This window comes from Podarcis cretensis, assembly GCF_951804945.1.
Source record: "Podarcis cretensis genome assembly, chromosome: 7".
In the NCBI taxonomy this organism is placed as follows: Eukaryota; Metazoa; Chordata; class Lepidosauria; order Squamata; family Lacertidae; genus Podarcis; species Podarcis cretensis.
The window spans coordinates 73,523,876-73,545,314 of NC_137176.1; positions in this window are offsets into that span (position 1 = coordinate 73,523,876).

Below are 21,439 nucleotides of genomic sequence, written 5' to 3' on the forward strand. Positions count from 1 at the left end.
ACCATGCTAGTGTTTCCCAACTTACTTCTGGGTGTTTTGGGACTATAGCTCTGTGACCAATTGTCAGGGATGAAGGGAACCATAGCCAAGAACATCTGGAGGGCACCAGGATGGGGAAGGTTGCATTATGCAACTTTAAAAAAATAAATTAAAAAAGCTGCTCAAAACTCCAAATTTTAAATTGAATAAAAGAAGCATGAAACTGGATCCTGGGATTACCCATTAATCCCCAAAGCTCAAATTTTATTTATTTACTTGAAATACTGTGTTTTTCTGTGTATAAGACTATATCCCCCCCCCCCCCGATTTCTTAAGTTTAAATGGGGGGGGGGTCATCTTATACACAGAATGTTGCAATTAAATATATTAATAAATTTATTTCTTAATTTTGGGCTCAAAAAATAGGGGTCGTCTTATATAGTGGTACCTCTAGATACGAACGGGATCCGTTCCAGAGCCCCGTTCGCATCTAGAGGTAAATGTAACTAGCAATGGTACGTCTGCGCATGCGCACGTCGCTTTTCGCTGCTTCTGCGCATGCTCATGACGTCATTTTGAGTGTCTGCACATGCACAAGCAGCGAAACCCGGAACTAACGTGCTCTGTTACTTCCGGGTTGCCGAGGAGCGCAACTTGAACGCGCTCGACTTGAAGCGTATTTAACCCAAGGTATGACTGTACGTGGTGGCATCTTAAATGGAAAAATACGGTACATATGTATTGTCTGCTCAGTTGCAGGGCAGTTTTCAATGAACTGAAAACAAGAAACCCAACCTAGAACGACAGCGGCAGCAATAATTACAAAGTTTGCTAGTGGAATTATAGCTACAGCCTTGTTAAAACAGTTGAAGAAGAAGGAGCAAAACCCCATTCTCATTGTTTAAACCAAATGGAAGTGGAAAATTTGGGAAAACGAGTTAAAAAGAGGAGAGTACAGTGGTACCTTGGGCTACAGACGCTTCAGGCTACAGACTCCGCTAACCCAGAAATAGTACCTCGGGTTAAGAACTTTACCTCAGGATGAGAACAGAAATTGTGTGGCGGCAGCGGGAGGCCCCATTAGCTAAAGTGGTACCTCAGGTTAAGAACAGTTTCAGATTAAGAACGACCTCCGGAACAAATTAAGTTCTTAACCCGAGGTACTGTAGTGTCCCTCTTGCAGTCTCCTCTCCCCCACCCCACCCTTGGTCACTCAAAATATATTTTAAAATGCATTTGTGGGGCCTAGGCTAAGCCACTGGCTAATGATAGCCCAGTCCTACGTGTCAGAAGGAAGTCATGTTTATTCATGGGACTTGCAATGCTACTCACAATAGCTTGAAGTAACTTCAGCCTTCGTATATTAAAATATTGTCGAAATATTGTAGATCTCCTTAGGCAAGGATAGAACAGATGGAGAAGTTAAATTCAGTCATTGAATACTATTTTGATGCACCCAGGATGAGTTAGGTTTATGCGGTGTACCTTCATTTTTTTATTTGCAGCTTCATTTTCTCCGAATCATCCCTTTTGCTACGGTGAGCTCAGTTAGCGAAGAGTTCTCTTCTTGGCAGAGCTTCAGTTGTGACAGCATTCGTATTTGCTACGCATTGCATTTCAGCGATACTTGGGTTTCAGACATTTTACAAGGGGTGGGTGGATAAAAGCTAATTAAATTTGATTTCCTGGCAAGAAGGCCTCGATTGCTTGCTACTTGCATCCAAGAACACCAAACATGAGCACTCAAGTGTGTCGTGAGGACAGGACACAACTGCTAGGGAAGACTTCACAGTCATGAGGTCTGCAAGCCACAATCTGCAAGCTAACAACTGCAGTACAATTCCACACTTGGATTCCATGCAGAACATGTACCTGACAGGAGTCGCTAGAGATAAATACACATTGCAATGGCAGAATAACAATTGCAGCCCTTATTGCTTCACCTTTTTTGGATAAGAATAAAATCCAAGTTTTTTTTAAAAAAAGTCTTGTAGCCACTGGAAGAGTTGCCTGCACTTCCTATACACAAGGGCAGATTTCCTGCTGGCTAAGATTTACCGATGGAATGAAGGGATTAGCCATTAAGAGTATTGGATTTATTTATTTTTGAGTAAAGAGCTTTAGTGCTTGGATGCTACAGCTGTAGCCAGACTGATGGAAGAATTCTAGGAACATATTTATTTATTTATTTTTTAAAAGGACGGAGCTGCTCTCCAAATGTAAGTTGCAGCAATCAGGCCCTGCTTGTGTTTGCTTTGTTAATTGGGCCCTGACAATACATGTGTCTGACAAGCTGCTTTTGCATTTTCTCCTTGTTCTGCTAAAGACAGGCATGATGATTGAAACTGTCGCTGGCAGCCTGGGAATGTTTCTCTTTTGGGTGTAGACTTTGAAAATCATGCAGTTGTGGCAAGATCCCTGCATGGTTAGCTTAACAGCACAAGAGGATGATCGGATATGCTTGTGCCAGGCACACAGCAACAGTATATGTGTATAATAACTCCTCCTTTTAATGAATTCTGGTGGCGAGTGCCAACAGGATTGGAGTCAAACTGGGCCACTGAGAAGAGAAAAGTATTAGCAGACTTGGGCAAACCCCAAGGTTTGCAGGAGTATGATTTAAAAAACAAACTTAAGAGGGTAACTCTCAACGCCACCAACAGAGAAGACAGCCGTAAATGCCGTAAACTCCAAACCTGTACATATTTTCTGCAACCCAATTAAGAATTCAGCGTGAAATGCTGTGAAATGGAGATGGAATGGGGAAATGGAGATCCATTCATAACAACCGCAAGCAGTTGGCATCATAGTTTCATTGGTTTGATCACTGCAACCTTGAAAAATGCAACAAATGACAGCAAATGACAGGCCGGTGAGGAAGATATTGAGGAACTTCTCAAAAAAGAGAACTATGTGAGGCAGAACAGTTCTTACATTCTTACGGTACATTTCACTTCAGGCGGAGGATCCGATTTGCAGATTATATTTGGATTCATGGTTAAGCCCATTTTCATGTTTATTCACAAAGTGGCAGTGCCCAACATTTTTTCATGCATCTCTGATGGGAGTTGTCTATAGTAGAGAATGAATTTAGAAACTTTTTAAAAAATGTTTCTTAGAGTGCTTAAAAAAAATTTAAATGGTTTTCCAACTCCGGAAAGCAAGCGTCATGGATTTTTAAAATTATCATTAAGGCAGCTCTGCCATAATTTATGTTAAGAGGTTTTGGCCTGTTTATGTATTGTGGAATTTGGCAAAATTAGTAATGTGATATTCCATATTTAGCAAACCTATCAAGCAATAAATAATGACACATGACTGTATGTGAGTGCTGTTCAGGGGTTTTTTCTGCAGAGGTTTTTTTTTTTTTTCTTTTGGTGGTCGTGAAACAGCCAGGATCTTCCAATCCAAATTTTGCAGTATTAGGCGGTGTGTTGTACTCTGAACTAAACCAGATGCTGATCAGCTCTGCTCCTATTATCGACTCAATGCCGAGATGGTAACCAGACCTTATTTGTGACGTTAACATTTGGAACAAATTAACAGCAGTTAGACTGAAATGAGAAACCTCTAGTTGACTAAAAGGTTCAAAACATGTAATGCCGTAAAATCAGAAAGCCTGTAGTGTGTTAAATAGAAATAAATAAGTTAACTGTCTGTCATGCTTTCCCCATGAAGGATGTGTTATTTCCACTTTGAATGCCCACTTCTTTTTTAAGGAGTATTCAGTGTACCATCAAGGGCACAGACAACATGATCCTAAATCAATGTGCTTTGTGAAAATCATCCACCATTGGGTGTGTGTTTTTGGTTTTTGTTCCTCCAGGCCATTTGAGTAGGACACTCTTGCTTTTGAAGAAAGTGGAAGGAAAAGTTTCATTTCTTTCTGTTTTCTTTACTATTAGAACAGCAAGTAAATTCACTCAAGAACAAGTGATTTCAGTATTATTATTTTGTTCTAGATCTACTTCAACTTTTGGTGTGACATCCAACACAGGCCCCCTCTGCCAACAGAGCGAACTTCACAAAATATTGACTTCTGCTTTCTTCCCCCTGGGCACCTCTGGGCATTGAGGGACCTTTGGAGAAAATTTGGGGGAAATGTAGGGGGAGGCAAGGAAGTTGGAACCTCTGTTGCACAAGCAGACGTCCCCTTGCACAACATTGGACGTCACCCTTTGCCTAGAAATGTTTGCTCTGTACAGTTTTATTGTCTTAGTTAATTTTCTCACTCTGCTGCATTTCATGATAGCTACACATTAAAAAAATATTCCTGTTGATTTTTTTTTATTCATTATTTTGTCAGTTTCAATATAATAGTATTATTTATTTATTTTTGTAACTGGTACAAAAACATAAACTATAACATATAAAATAGTACATGCAGTATTTGGAGGGCACCCCATTGACCCCGTTTATGGTTTAGCCAAAAGATCACCACCTGCCATGTACTGTACAGTGGTGCCCCGCAAGACGAACGCCTCGCAAGACGAAAAACCCGCTAGACGAAAGGGTTTTCCATTTTGGAGGCGCTTCGCAAAACGAATTTCTCTATGGGCTTGCTTCGCAAGACAAAATGTCTTGCGAGTTTTTCTGACTTTTTTTTTCCTTTCCCCCCCTTTTTCTAAGCCGCTAAGCCGCTTATCAGCTGATCCGCTAAGCTGATAAGCCGCTAAAAGCCGCTAAACTGCTAATAGCGCTAATCCGCTAAGCCGTCAATGGGCTTGCTTCGCAAGACGAAAAAACCGCTAGATGAAGAGAATCGCAGAACGGATTCTTTTCGTCTTGCGAGGCACCACTGTATACTCATCCAGACTTCTGATACACTTCTTTGGGTACCCCTGCCAAATGAGGAAAGTTGGATAGATACAGCAGAAAGGGTCTTTTCAGTGTTGGCACCATAGAAATGGAATGCCTTCCCTGAAGAGGCTCGTCTGGTGCCTGCGTTATGGTATTTTCAGTCCCAGATGAAGATCCTTTTTCTTTTCTCCGGTGTTCTCAATCAGAAATATTTTTAGGTCTTTTGTACTGATGTCGTTCCATCCTACTGGATTTCCCCACCCCCATTTTAATTCTGTTTCAGATTTTATTTTCAGAGTGTATTCTGTGGCCTTTTTATTTGTAAGCTGCCCAGGGAATTGTTGTTTTTGGACAGTATATAAAGATTTCTTTTCAAGGCCACTTATAAACATCTTAATCTCATCTAGCCTGCCCTTTTTAACGTTGGAACTTAACCACTTCTTCTGAGTTCTGCAAATAAATCCTGGGCTGCTATTCCTGTCCTCTTGTGTTTCATATACTTAGCTTATTTTGCTTCCAGTTTCTATTCTCTTTTAGCCCCCTTCTACTATGGACTCCTGGGACGCGGGTGGTGCTGTGGGTTAAACCACAGAGCCTAGGACTTGCCGATCAGAAGGTCGGCGGCTTGAATCCCCGCGATGGGGTGAGCTCCTATTGCTCGGTCCCTGCTCCTGCCAACCTAGCAGTTCGAAAGCACCTCAAAGTGCAAGTACATAAATAGGTATGGTGTTTCCGTGTGCCGCTCTGGTTCGCCAGAAGTGGCTTAGTAATGCTGGCCACATGACCTGGAAGCTGTATGCCGGCTCCCTCGGCCAGTAAAGCGAGATGAGCGCTGCAACCCCAGAGTCGGTCACGACTGGACCTAATGGTCAGGGGTCCCTTTACCTTTACCTTACTATGGACTCCAGCTTGGGGCCACTGTAAACGGTGGGTAACTGTCAGCATGGGAGAGCCAGTGTGGGGTAGTGGTTAGAGTGTAATGTAGGACTAGTACTTGGGAGCCTTGGGTTCAAATCCCCACTCACCCATGAACCTCACTTGGTAACCTTGGGACAGCTACACTCTCTCAGCTTCACCTACCTCAGAGGTTCATTGTAACCACATAAACCACCTTGAGCTCCTTGGAAGAAAGCTGAGATGTAAACGTAATAACTATTATTATTTTTGGGGAAATATTTTTTATTTGATTTTACAAGTATAAAATAATAACAACACAAAATGCATATGCATATTTGGAGATTTCTCCGAATCTCTAGACTTCCCACGTTCCCCTCCGTGGGTCCTATTATCAACCTTTTCAACTGCATATGATTTCATCATCCAAATTTTATGTCTCTCCGTTTTGTCCATAATATTATCTACCTTACAAGTGTTATTGCAATCCTGCTAATGCTTTCATCTGCTTACAGTGGTCTCTCAAGTAAATTATAACACACACAAACACACCATTCTTTATTAAAGTTTTGGCTTTCTTGGTTCCTGAGCTTTCTAGTCAGTTTTGCCATTTCGGCATAATCCAACAGCTTAGTTTACCATTCTTCTCTGGTAGGGACATTGTCTTCTTTCCTTAAAGGTAATAACTGTTGTTGTTGTTGTTGTTGTTGTTGTTGTTGTTGTTGTTGTTGTTGTACCCCACCCATCTTTCAGCTCCCGGGGCCCAAATTAAAGGGCAGTAATCTAATGTGATTGGATAAACACATCCTTTTAACTGGATTTTTCTTGCGATTAAATATGTTTCAGAAGGTTTCCCCACCCCTCTTGCAAGCCTTTGGCCTGCTCTCTATTAGAATTTTGTTACTTTCTGGAATACATTGTTTGTGTTCGTTCTCTCTCTCTCTCTCTCTCTCTCTCTCTCTCTCTCTCTCTCATATCTATGATCCATTACTCTTTGGAGTTGCGTGTTTTTGAATCCCCCCCCCATCATATTATATTGCTTTTAATCTTCCCAGTGTTAGCTATCTCGCTCTGTTTTTAAGAGTGGAAAAGTAAAAGGGTTTAATAAATAAAATAAAAACAACTTGTTAATGGAACTGTAATTTTCTGAAAGAATAAGCACCGATTCCTAGCGCTGGCGTGTTTCCTAGAAAGAACGGGATGGCGTTTTACACAATCTAGCACCTTATAAAACCCAACCGTCTTGCTTGGTGGATACCAAAAACTCTCTAGCAGCCATTTGGAGCAGCTGCAGTCAAGATTGAGCGCATGGTGAGATTCAAAGACAAGGCAGAAACAACCAGAGCCACCTTTCAAATCAGATCCGTATTAAGATGTCTCTGACAAGGATGAAGATGCTTTCAAGTGAGATGCTGCTAGCTAGAATGCCAGATCCCCCTGGCAGCAGAGCTCAGAGCACAGAAGCTTTCTGCTTTGGTGGACAAGCTGTGGTCAAGGCTGGCAATGCATAACTTTCCCCAGACCACGACTTTAGGAACAGCAGAAGCAGCTGGGAAGAGACGAGTTCAGGGATATGTTTTTTTAAAAAAATTATAAGTTGCATGTCTTTGCTTCTTTGTGTTATTTTATGCAATGTGACTTGCTGTTATTTTTATTGATTATAGTTTTATTGATTATACAATTATTGTAATTGTTAAGAGTGAATTTCTGTTTATTCTTTGCTGGTATTTAATTTTATTGTGTATTGTTAGGTTCTAATGGCTTATCAAACATTATTTGTTCATTTCAAAGTTATGTCTTTATGATGACATTTTTGCATTGGATTAGATTGTTGTAAGGTTTACTACTTTTGCTGTTTCTTCAGCTTGTAAACTGCCTTGGGTATACAGTCATACCTCGGGTTAAAGTCGCTTCAGGTTGAGCGTTTTCAGGTTACTCTCCGCGGCGACCCAGAAGTACAGTTGCCTGTGGTGTAGTGGTTAAGAGCGGTAGACTCGTAATCTGGTGAACTGGGTTCACTTCCCCGCTCCTCCACATGCAGCTGCTGGGTGACCTTGGGCCAGTCACACTTCTTTGAAGTCTCTCAGCCCCACTCACCTCACAGAGTGTTTGTTGTGGGGGAGGAAGGGAAAGGAGAATGTTAGCCGCTTTGAGACTCTTTCAGGTAGTGATAAAGCGGGATATCAAATCCAAACTCTTCTTCTTCTTAAGGCAGCCGATACCCAACACAATGTTCTCCAGATGTTGCCAAACTCCAACTCCCATCAGCTCCACCTCACCAGATGCATACCCAGGCCCTGTTGCTCCCTTGTATCAGCATCCCCCTGTCCCTTGCGCCCCTAGCAAGGAGATGTATGGGTGCCCACACACCCACACAGCAGAGGAATGGCCCAGGAAGCATGTAGGTGGGCTCTTAGCCACTCCAAGCCAGAGTGGAAAGTTATGTTTTTTTGTTTTTTTTAATAGATTTTTATTAAAATTTTAGAGGTTACATGAGTAATAAAAAAATAACAACAGAAAAACACCCAATTAAACCAAAAAAGAAAGCAAAACAATACATAAAAACAAGTCCCATCAAAGAAAAAAGATAAAAAAGGAAAACAGACAAAAAAGGAAAAAAAATGCATACAATAAAAAAAAAAGAACAAATCAAACCTTTACATAACTTTCTTTCTTTAGCTTATTTCCTTGACCTCCTCACACCTCCCCTCTTTGTATTCTGGTTCAGTTAGGTATTTCAGCAAATCCTTCATCTTTGTTTTTATCCTTATAATTTATCTTAATATACTGCAATTTAACATTCTCTTCTTTCACCAATTAATCATCCATTTTTACTTTGTTTAATCTTATTTCTCATTAAAACTAATATATTTGAACTTAATCTCTTAAGACATTTCCCCTAGGGTCATAAAAATTTCTTTTTTTAAAAAAAGATTTTTATTAAAATTTTAAAGGTTACATAAATCACAACAAAAAAAACACCCAATTAAACCAAAAAAGAAAGCAATACATAAAAACAAGTCACATCAAAAGAAAAAGATAAAAAATGAGAAACAGACAAAAAATAAGCAAAAAAATTTGCATAGAATCAAGGGAAAAAGAAAAGAAAAGAAAAGAACAAATCAAACCTTTACATAACTTTCCTTCTTTAACTTATTTCCTTGACCTCCTCACACCCCTCTTTGTATTCTGATTTAGTTAGATATTCCAGCAAATCCTTCATCCTTGTTTTTATCCTAATAATTTATCTTAATATACTGTAGTTTAACATTCTCTTCTTTCACCAATTAATCATCCATTTTTACTTTATTTAATCTTATTTCTCATTAAAACTAATATATTGAACTTAATCTCTTAAGACATTTCCCCTAGGGTCATAAAAATTTTATTCCACGATTTTTCCATTTCTCATTAATTTTTTTTTAATTCCTTATATACACTTTAAATTCCCAATTTCTGTCCTCCGTCTCCCCTCCCCAGTCCCAGCCCCTGCCCTCAGTTCCATCAACCTCCCAGCGTCCATCAACCTGGAGATCTGATATCCGAGGCTCTTAACTCTTCTTCATTTCCCTTCTGCCGATCTTCTTGATAAACTTTGGTGCTAAAAAGCAGATCTCGGGGGAGCTCCAACCCAACGATGCTTATATTCCTTCTTGACAAGTCTGCCAGGTTTCCATAATTAAAGCTAGGGCCCATAAAGTATTCCAAACCTTGTTTCACATTTCTTCCAAGTCCAAAGGCCCCCGAAGCTCCAATCTCCTCCTGGCTCAAATTCATATTCCAAAAGTCATTTGATCCCTGCATAAAGGGATCTCTCCACCTTTCCTTTTCCAGATCAGGCCAGGCACCCATCTTCAAAAACTGGCTTCTCCTAATTACAGTCATATAAGGCCTCAAGTTGTAATCCTCCATTTGCCTCTTTAGGGTTAAGGCTCCCCCTTGTTTTGCTTTGTACTCAACAACAGCAACTTTCTCCTTCTCTAATTCATCAATTTGTTCAGTTAAGAAAGATTCCTGTGCTGGGTTCTTGTCGACTTCTATGCTGATACCCACTTTTGTTCCCAAAATATCAATATTAGTAGCCATGACATCTATCTGTTTATGCAGCTTTCCCAACAGATAGATTGTCCTATTCAGTACAGACGCTACTTCTTCCTTTGCTGACATTCTTAAGATGTTCAAGGTCAGAACTAGTTTCTCACAGTCTTTATCTTAAGGCCAATTTCGCAGCTGCACTCTTGTAACAATGTCCCAAAACTCCCTCTAGAGGAAGACAGTCTCCATTTGTATCAATCCGTTCCAGCACAATTCCAAAAGTAAATTAGTAACAGTTTCCAGTTACCTTTTCTTCTTTTTAAGTGCAGAAGCGGACAATAGAAACAATGTCTTTCTTTTAAAGCTAGCTGTCAAATTTGTCCTGTTTACCGTCGATGGACTTTTTGCAAACCGTTCCCAGGTTCAGAGATGTGATGCTTCAATTTTTAATTTTTCACCTTCTCCTGCAAGTTCACTTGGTCAAAATTAATAGTTTCAATCAGTGGAGTTTTAATCCTTTACGTAAGAGCTTCCAAAACCTTAGTTAACAACTACTTTGCTTCAGTCTATTTACAGAAAGGGAAGGTGGACTTCCTGTTTGAACCTTCCCCGTTCGGTGCCAAATTAAATTATTTAAAAGCTCAATTTCCCGTTCTACTCACGGGTTGTTGTTTAAAATCCAATTGTCCACAGGAAAAAAAGTCAGCGCTCTCCGACAGCAGCAATGCGGCTTCGCTCTGTGAAATACGCAGTCGATTCAAAGCACCGCGCCTCTCACCCCACGTCGCTCTGGATTCCCGATACCGGGTCTCCCCGCGAGTAGGGGGGCGCAGAAGGTGCCAGCTGAATCCCAGTTTCACAGACTTCTTCCGTCTGTGATTTCTAAGGGTCTCCGCCTTCGCCGTGGTGGTCAGACCCTGTTTTTCACGGAGCTGGTTCCTCCCGATCGGAGGAGCTCCGCCATTGCCGGAGGCGCTAACCTGGAAGTTCTTGGAAAGTTATGTTTTTTGTGCCTGGGCCCTTGACAGAGACCAACCTCCCCAATGCCTAGCTATGCCCCTGCACCTCAGCATGGCCAATGGTCAGGGATGATGGGATCCGTAGTCCAGCCACACCTGGAGGGCTGACAAGCTTATCATCCTTGGGAGATGGAAATAACAGTGGAGGGAAGTGACAATAGTTTTTAAGAGTGTTGGTACTAATGTGATATAGCCTTCGTTTTCCAATCTTATTGATCTGCTCCCGCTATTGCCTTCCATCAGAAAGCTTTTTTAATTACTACAAAGGCTGGAATAGGAAGCTACTCAGACTATTGATCCATCTTGCATGGTATTGCCTGTTTTGATTGGCAGGGACTTGGGCTGGGGGACCTTCCCATTGGTTCCAGCCAGATGCCCTCCAAGCATCTCTGTATGGCTCTCTCCACCAGGCCACACCTTCTTTCTGCAGGCCACACCCCTCACTGGGCCTTGTTTCGTACCTCAAGTGTATTCTTCCTGGGTGAATGTGTCTGCAGATACTCTCCTACTGTACAAAGGGACGTGGTTGGCGCTGTGGTCTAATCCACTGAGCCTCTTGGGCTTGTCGATCAGAAGGTCAGTGGTTCGAATCCCCGCAACGGAGTGAACTCCCATTGCTCTGTCCCAGCTCCTGCCAACCTACCAGCTTGAAAGCATGCCAGTGCAAGTAGATAAATAAGTACCACTGCGGCAGGGAAGCAAATGGCATTTCTATGCACTCTGGTTTTCGTCACGGTGTTCCGTTGTGCCGGAAGCGGTTTAGTCCTGCTGGCCGCATGACCCAGAAAGCTGTCTGTGGACAAACGCTGGCTCCCTCAGCCTGAAAGCGAGATGAGCGCTGTAACCCCATAGTCGCCTTTGACTGGACTTAACCATCCAGGGGACCTTTACCTTTTTACTGTACAAAGGTAGAATTTACATTTGTTTCTTTGCCCACTTTTTCCAGGTGGCCCTCAGAAGGTTGTCAAAAAGGGAATGTGGCCCTCAAGCTGGAAAAAACTCCAATAATAATAATAATAATAATAATAATAATAATAATACAGCAACTGTAGATGCCCTGAGCAGTGTATGGAATTTTCTGCATTAAAAAATGTGCTCTGCCACTGATCTATGGTCCTTCCCACAAAAAGAAAAGAGAAAATACTGCCCTGTTTGACAAGAGATCATAGTGGAACACCAACACACATTTATGTTCTATGGACAAAAAATGCTCCTATCGTGCCATTTTCAACTCTCCCTAAAAAGCAATCGTTTTGTCTCCAGCCTTAGTGTGCAGTAAATTGTGCTATATAAATAGTAATATGTTTTTAAAAAGATTAAATCCAAGCAGAATATGTTAGAATGACTGGCAGGCAGAGGAAACCCCTATTCAATATTGGATTTCTGTATTTATTCCTTAATGCTGTTAAAAGGCACCTGATGTAAAAGAAATGATTGTTAAGTGTAGCCAGGAGTCTTGAACCTATTCCAGAAAGGCTTTTTGTAGATCTGATATAAAGTCCCTGTCTCTCCAGATAAGATGGAGTTAACTCGCTGCTCACTTTCTGTGCAACCCTTGATCAGATGTATGCCATTTTCCTTTCAAAGTTACCAACACACTTTTAAAAAAAACACACCCTTGCCAGATGTCTCTTTGACCTAGTGTGGTCTACCTTGGTTTACCTTCCACCCCCTTTTAATCTGCTTGTATATGTGATGTATCGTCCCAATAGTGTTTCCATAGCTTGGAGATTAAATACAAAATCAAACACAACCATCATCCTGGCCTATAACTATCCTCCTCCCGATTGTCCTCACAACGCAGTTTAATTATTTGAAATGTTACCTGATAAATAGTGTAATCAGAAGAATTCCACCTCCACTTTAACTACTTCCCCATCACATTTTTCTAATTTGGGACAGGTTTTAGATTACGACTTCTAAATTTATGTAAACTTCCAATCAGTGATTAATGTTACAAGCCACAGGCTGTGCCTTAAGCACACTTAAATGGAAAGGTGGGGTGGGGGACCACAAACAAGGGTTAGGCTTGTCATGTTTGTGACTTTGGTGATGCAAAGCATAACCTTTGGGGAGGTTTCACATGAAAGGTCATGACCTCTGTAACCTTGCCGGTGAGACTTCAGCATGAATTTTCCAGAAACTGGCCCCCTTCTGTTTGATGGTGTGGGACTAAGGGAGAGAGAGTTAACCCAAGCTTATCAAATGCTATTTTAAAATGTAACTGAAGCCATAATTGGCATGAACGGTGCAAGCTGAATGAAAAGTCAGCTGTGTGTTGGCCACAGAGACTGCAGATAACTAGTATTAGAAGGGGATTCACTGATATTGCAATCACTCTGGAGGTGGGGTGTGTGTGAGAGATAGACTCCTATCAAAATGGGGTACATTAAGAGGATATCTTTGGCTTTCCAGAGATTGGACTCCAACTCCCATCAGCCTCAGCCAGCATAGCCAATGGTCAGGCATGATGGGAGTTCATGCCTCTGGAATGACTTCCCCTTTGAAGTGCATCTAATTCAGGGATGGATTAATATGCCTATTTTGGTTTCCCTCCATTTCTCATTTTTCCAGTCTTAAATTCAGTCCTGCACACTTCTGCAGCAATTGGCATTTAAAAAAAATCTTGAAAATTCATCAGCATGTCCATGTGAATTTTCCCCAATAAAAACATTTTTGTGTGGATGAATTTACACATTTTGATAGCAATTTTCCCTTATTATAATGTGTTTCACAAATATATGCATTTTATGCACAGCTTCTCCCCAATGTATGCATGTTTTTGTATACAATGTTTCACTGGAGAACTGCCTAGCAGAATGTGAAGGATTTTGAAGGATGCCTATATTTCGGTCAGTGCATTGGTTTGAGAAGTGCAAATTAGGTAGTACTATGATACTTATATCCCACTTTTCCTCCCTGGAGTTGCATCCCTAGGTGTCATTCTCTCGCATTGCACTCAGTCCTGAAGTACAAGAGTGACCCCTCTGTAGGGATTTGAACCCAGTTCTCCCCAGTCTAGCCCTGCCACTCTGTCCACTATACCACTGTAGTTCCACTATAGTTATACATAAGGATTTGCTTATTTCTCAAAGAATACTTTTGGCAAACCTTGCGACTGGTTGGGTCAGGACTCCGTGTGATATGCTGTTCCGATCAAAAGCTATTTGGAATCCTGACTCTTAAGGGTAAGCCAGTTTCTACTCTACTTTTCTAATGCGTGTGTGTGTGTTTAGAAAAATAAATTTAAAAAGTGGGGCTTGCATAATATCACATCACCAGAAAGGCAGAGATAAAGATGAGGTGTAAAGTATATGTAATGTGGCTTGTACTTAAGTGCAGTAATTGGAGTACTTGGATGTTAGATCTGCCAAGACGATAAGGCGAGGAAAAGCTGCTTGGGAAAAGGTAAACTGTCTGAGGAGCTGACAGCGATATGTGCTGGCTGGAAGGGGCCCAGAATTGTTTTAGCCTTTGAGACATTGGCATAATTGTATCCTTTGGGCCCAGACCTCCTGATAATGATACCTTCTAAACCTCAGTTATTGGTATAATTTCAATCTGATACAGGCCAAAATACCTCTCTCTTTATACACACAAGTTCAGCGGGAGGCATGTTCCCATGTGGGATGGGGGGCACTGGGATCAGTGGGGGAGGCCCTCTTAAGATGGTGTGCAGAAATCGCAGCGTTTGTCTCCAGCAGGCCTACCCCTCCTGAGTATGAGGAAACAGCCAGGGATGTATCTGATGTAAGTCATACTTGGTGTAGACCTGCTGAAATTAATGGGCATGACTTAAGGCCATGTTTACACTGTGCACTTAAGGAACAAGGATATTGCTGTAAATAGTCACAGCCCTCCCCCCAAAGAAATCTGTGGTTTGTTAAAGGTGCTGAGAGTTGTTAGGAGACCCCTAGTCCCCTCACAGAGCTACAATTCCCAGACTTCTCTGTGAAGAGGGATAGATTAAGGTATTCTGGGATGGGGATAGGGGGCTCCTAACGACCCTCAGCACCTTTAACAAACTACAGCTCGCAGAATTCATTATACGTAGGGCTGTCTCTGAAGAGAGTGCAGAAACTTCAGCTAGTGCAGAATTCAGCATCCAGGTTCCTCACTGGGGCAAGACAGTTTGAGCATATTACACTGATCCTGGTCTCCAACTGCACTGGCTACCAATTAGTTTCTGAGCCCAATTCAAAGTGCTGGTTTGGACCTATAAAGCCTTAAACATCTCAAGACAGCAATACCAGAAGGACCACCTTTCTCCATATGAACCAGCCTGGATCCTGTGATCATCATCTGAGACCCTTCTTCATGTGTCTCCTCCACAACAGGCCTTTTCTGCAGCGGTTCCCCGCTTGTAGAATGCTTTCCTTGGGAAGGTTCAGCTAGCGCCTTCATTATGCACCTTTAGGAGCCAGGCGAAAAAGTTCCTCTTTAATCAGGCCATTGGCTGATTGACATCTGATGCCCTTTTAAATATGTTGGGGGCAGGAGGTGTTATTGGATTGTCTTTGTTTTTATTTTTATTATGTATTTTGTAATTTTAAGTTGTGAACCACCCTGAGATCTAAAGGTATATAGGGCAGTGTACATATTAATTAAATTAAATTAATATGATGGTGAATACATGTTACTACACAGATTAAGTGTACAGTGGTACCTCAGTTCTCGAACGTCTCTGTTGACTAATGTTTTGGAACCTGAACGACGAAAACCCAGAAGAAAATGCTTCCATTTTCAAACATGCCCCGGAAGTCAAACGGCTTCCGCTGTGTGTTTTTCAATTTTCTCAACTGAATTTGCAGGCAGCCCTTTGCGCCTCGATTTTTGAACGTTTCGGAACTCGAATGGTCTTCTGGAACGGATTACGTTCAAGAACCGAGGTACCACTGTATATTTAATAAGTACAGTGAACACATATAAAGACAATTTGTTTCTTGCCTGTAATAGTTAAACTTCACCCAAATCAACCCTATGGAAAAAAGGATTTCATATAGTATGTTAAATAAAATAAAACTAAGCAGAGCAAGTTCCAAAGCAGCCTGCGTCTGACTAATGGATTTGTCCACTTTGTCTGCCAAAAGTTGAAAAAACACAACCCCTCCTCTGGTAAAACTATGAGTACCACTACATAAGCCTATGACAAATGAGATTTTTATTAGTTCCAGGGAAGCATATTTGTGGTGTAACCATTCCGAATAGGGGTCTGGACTAGTTAAAACCATTTCAATCCATGGAAGATGTTCTGTAGGTGGCAAATCACCACCATACTTCCTTCGCCTTTCAGAAGTGGTCCTCTGACGTGCTTTGCTTGCTACTGTTTATTGGGCTGATCCTCTTGAATCATACTAAGCAGAGGAGTCCTTGTATGAGAGGCAAGAAAATGAAATGGTCCAGCACTCTGCATCATGAGCCATGCTGGTGTATTTCAGTACATGCCAAAATAAGGAAACCACAACCCCTCTGATGTGCAACCTCCATTCAGGTCGATGCACCAGTTTTCTATTCAAGGGCAGCTGCTTAACGCATCATCAAAAAGAGGAAATGAATCACCCCGCTAGAAAGAGGTCATAGGTTTGCACAAAAGGTGCATGTGCTAATTTATATGTCTATATATGCATGCTTAGAAATGATTACTGATTTGAATAGAAAGACAGTACATCTCATTGTAGTGGGGAAGTTTGGTTGCTTAGACTGCTGTACAGGTATGATCTCTGGGTGAGCAACTTTCCCCTTCTTTTGACTCCCTATATTTCAATTGGACTTGGACCAGTCTGCTCTTCAAATGGTGCGCAGCAGGACATATGCTCATTCTAAGCTGGTTTCTGGGCTCAATTTAAAGTACTGGTAACGGGTTTTAAAGTCCCAGGGTGTTTCCAGGTTGTCACTATTTTGCAACAGGGATCTAAGGGCACCCTGATTTTCAGGTTGGTGCAGTTAAAGTGGGTTGAAGTCTGTCTCCCTAGTATAGTGGTAGGGAACCTTTGGAAGAACCCTAAACCACAACTCCTCTCATCACTGGCCATTGGCTGTGCTTGCTGGGGCTGATGGGAGTTGTAGTCCAGCAACACCTAGGTAAAGGTAAAGGGAGCCCTGACCATTAGGTCCAGTCGTGGCAGACTCTGGGGTTGTGGCACTCATCTCGCTTTATTGGCCGAGGGAGCCGGCGTACAGCTTCCGGGTCATGTGGCCAGCATGACTAAGCTGCTTCTGGCGAACCAGAGCAGTGCACGGAAACGCCGTTTACCTTCCTGCCGGAGTGGTACCTATTTACCTACTTGCACTTGATGTGCTTTTGAACTGCTAAGTTGGCAGGAGCAGGGACCAAGCAACGGGAGCTCACCCCGTCACGGGGATTCGAACCGCCGACCTTCTGATCAGCAAGTCCTAGGCTCTGTGGTTTAACCCACAGCGCCACCTGTGTCCCCATCCAGCAACACCTAGAGGGCCACAAATGTTCACCACCCCTGCCCTAGAACAACAAGTTCATTTTGAAAAAAACAATAAGGCTATTTGCAGTTAGGAAAGTGATTGGGAAACACATTGAAAAATGTGAGCTGAATGAATGATTAATGGCAAGGTGTATAAGCGCCCCAGAAGCAAATCAATAAAAATATGGGACAGGTGTTCTTTGTCATATAGCCACCCTGCAAAGAAATTGGAGCAAACACTCAATAAAGTTCTGGGATGGTCTAGCTTCCATGTTAGCAAATTAGGGCAAATGCCCAATAAATAGGTCATGGGAGCAGCCCCTGAAACAGTTTGAAACCAGATTATCTGAAGGACCATGTGCACATATGAATCTACCCTGGCCTTGAGTTCTGCTCTTGAGATGTTTGCGGCCCTGCCATTGAGATTGATGAGATTTCTGGGCACGAGACAGACAGGATATTCCTTGGGAGGCATTTGCTTATTTATTTAATCTATTTCTATCCTACCCCTTTCCCCAAGCTGGGATTCAAAGTGGCTTGCGACGTTTAAAAACATCAGTGTAGAATAATAAATACAAACCAGGTAAGGACAATCAGTGAAATACATTGCAACAAATATAAAAACTAGTAACAGCCTAGTACTGCCTGCACCTTATTTTCCAAAGGCCTGTCCAAACAGGCAAAAAGGGAGACAGTCTCTAACTTCTCTTGGAAGGGAATTCCACAATATGGGAGCAGACACAGAAAATGCTCTCTCTCTCTCTCATGTCACCAGCAACCATATTTCTGATGCTCATCTCGAGGATACGGATGGGCTCCACTTGGCTAGCTTTTAAGAGGATATGGAAAATGTCTTGTCTTCCCCTCTAGAAGACGAAGAAGAAGAAGAAGAAGAAGAAGAAGAAGAAGAAGAAGAAGAAGAAGAAGAAGAAAGAGCTGCTAATAGACTTTTCTTTGCAATATGTTTCACAGCCGCCATTTTTATGTTAGGATGTTTCAGCATTAAGTTGTGGTTTCATTGATTTGTTATATAGTTGGATGTAAGCCACCTCTGAAAGGCAGCACATAAATCATGGAAATAAATAGATGGCACTTCACTGAGAGGTGGTTTCAATGGTGCACGAGCATTTTCACTGCGCCGCACGACAGCTGTGGCCACATGTGCAGCCATTTGTTTATAGGTGGGGCCATCTTAGAGCTCAGCCCTTAGAGCTCATGTCACTTCACCCTTTTTGTTATGGACACTTGATTTATAATGGGTTGGATGCAAAAGTGCCTTTGGGGTTTGCAGCAGTTTTGGTTTAGAGAAAATACAAGTAAGAGGAGACATGAAAGAATAGTAGAATCATAGAATCTTAGAGTCCAGAGGGTCATCTAGTCCAACCCTCTGCAGGAATCTCAGCTAAAGTATCCATGACAGATGGCCATCTATCTTATATAATTATGTATGGAATGGAGAAAGTGGATAGATAAAAGCTTTTCTTTCACTTTCTTAACACTAGAACTCATGGGCATCCTGAATGCTGGAAGATTTGGCACAGATAAAAGACAGAACTTATACACACGAGCATACAGTTCAACTATGGAACTCACTCCTGCAGGAGACAATGGCTAACAACTTGGATGGCTTTAAAAGAGGATTGAAAAAAATACATGGAGTGAGTTTCAGTGAGTATGATCTGCCTGTTCTTGGAGGCTGGATTTAATGCCCCTGTGTACCCTGCCACCTGAGGCAGTTGCCTCACCTTGCCTCATGGGTTGGCCGGCCCCGTAAAGCATAATGGCTGACATGGATAAAGCCAAAGTCAGCCAGACTAAAAATCCATTAAACCATAAATTTATTTATCTGATTTCAGTGGGATAAAAGTGAGATTTAGTCTACCTGGATTGTAGCCAACACCATCTTGTGCTAACTCAAAGGGAGTCTTAATTTTTTTCTCTCTGGTGAGTCTGAAAGCACAAAGAGTTCTGGAGCTAAGGAACACCTGAGGATGCATATTGATGCTATCAATGGGTGAATCTGTCAGTTTCGGATTCTTTCTGTTTCTTGTTTTTCCAGTCATAAATTCAGCTCCCCACATTTCCACATCATGATTTATTTTTAAAGGGGTATGCATGAAAATTAACCAGCATTTTAGTGTGCAATTTTGCTCAATATTCCCATTTTTGTAGGTTATCTTAATTGATATATGCATTACTTGGCTGGAGAATTGCATTGCAAAATTTGGAGACGTATGAATTTCAAAGGATGGCTGTGCTTCAAGTTGTGTATTGCTTCAGAAAGTGCAAATTACGTAGGTAGTCTTGGGTCTACTGCACAACCTCACACACACATTTGAAGGCTTCCAGTGGTTGGCCATTTAGTTTGGCTTCTCGCTCTTAAGTCAACCATCGAAGAACATCTGGCTTGGTTTATCATTAATTCTGGGAATGTGCATTTATAATACATTTTTTGGGGGAACTGTTGCTATTATTCCTGGAGAGCACTGTAATGAACAATTTTATGCTTGTTCTACTGGGAGACCAATTTCTACTTAGAGATTGTTCTGCAGGCTCAATTATATTAGTTGCTATCATCTTTTTATTGCCAGAAAGTGTGTCTTCTTATAAAATAAAATAATACACCGACAGAAAAAGTTGCCAAACGCTGTTATAGAGAAATCAGACTAACATTTGGGAGGAAGACTTCTTAAGACTCCAACTTAGAAACCTGGCATCTTGTACTACAACATAAGGAGAAACACACTTGTCAATGTCATCTTCATTTTGGTTTCCAGCTAGCAGTTAAGCAAAGAAATCATTACAAGTGAAGAAATAATTCTTGCCCCTTACCAGGAAACTGAGACACTGACTTCCATATTTCAGAATGCCATCCATTTGTGAACCCAGTTCTATTTGTTTAATAAACTATAACCTTCCCAGTACAAGCAGACAATGTACGTTTTCCCACCAGTGACTAACAGTCTTAAGCATGGACCCAGCTGCATAGACTGAGTATGTGATATTGGCCAGGGGTCAGCAAAATTTTTTAGGAGGGTGCTGGTTCACCGCCCCTCATAATAATAATAATATAATAATAATTTATTATTTATACCCCACCCATCTGGCTGGGTTTCTCCAGCCACTCTGGGTGGCTTCCAATGGAATATTAAAATACAATAACCTATTAAACATTAAATATTAAAATACAATAACCTATTAAACATTAAAAGCTTCCCTAAACAGGGCTGCCCTCAGACCTTGTGGCGGGCCAGACTGTGTGTTTGTTTCTTTATATTATCAATTTCATGCTCTGAAGAAGACAGTGCTAGCTACAAGTTTTTTGAGGACCTCCAGTAAACATGCTCCCATGTCCTGCTTGGAGACTTTTCACAGGCATGTGGGTGGCTACTATGAGAACAGAATGCCTTTGTTCTCAGACAGTATGCCAAATGTGACCACATCAACCAATGCGCTCTCTCATAGTTTGAGGGTACATGATGCATCTGGCTTGCTGAAGCTAAGCAGGTCTTGGTCTGTTCAGTGCCGGGGAAGCTCATGAATGCTGCCTTGAGCTCCATGATGGAAAGATGGGATATGCATGCAATAAATAAATTAATGTGCTATTTAACTGAGATTCATTAGGGCACCAGAAGTGGTGTATACTGCGAGAGTCTGAATTTAATGCTTCAGATAATGAAAGATTAAATAAATAGATAAGTTCTATATCTACCATTCAAATGGTACAAATAATTTTGTAAATGTAGTATTACTATTCTACAGCTTTCCCTGACTTGGTGCTCTCCAGATGCTTTTGGACTCCAATTCCCATCAGCCCTTGCCAGAATGGCCAATAGTCAGGCATGATGGGAGTTGTAGTATAACAACATCTGGAAGGTCCCAAGCTGGAGAAGGCTGTTAAACTAGATGCTGATTTTTTAAATATAAAAAACGCACACACAGAGAGTTTGTTCTCTTATTGGGGTTACCTTTTCACTTAATCTGCTGACAAGATCTGTTTATCCTTACGAAAATGCAAAGGTTTGATTGTGGGTAAGCATTGCCAAAAATGGTCAAGTTTTCATGGCCTGGACATTCCATCTGGACATTCTTTTGTTACAGGAACCAATTCTTCTTCCTACTTCCCTGAATCGGGACTCAAAGGATTTATTAGAACAGGTCCATTGCTTAATTTTGTGGGGTTTTTTTTTTTTTTTTTTTTTTTTAAAAGAAAGCTCTATATTTTCTATATGGCATTCCAAGTTGAATTTATGATCAGATGCTCTTCTCTGCCCA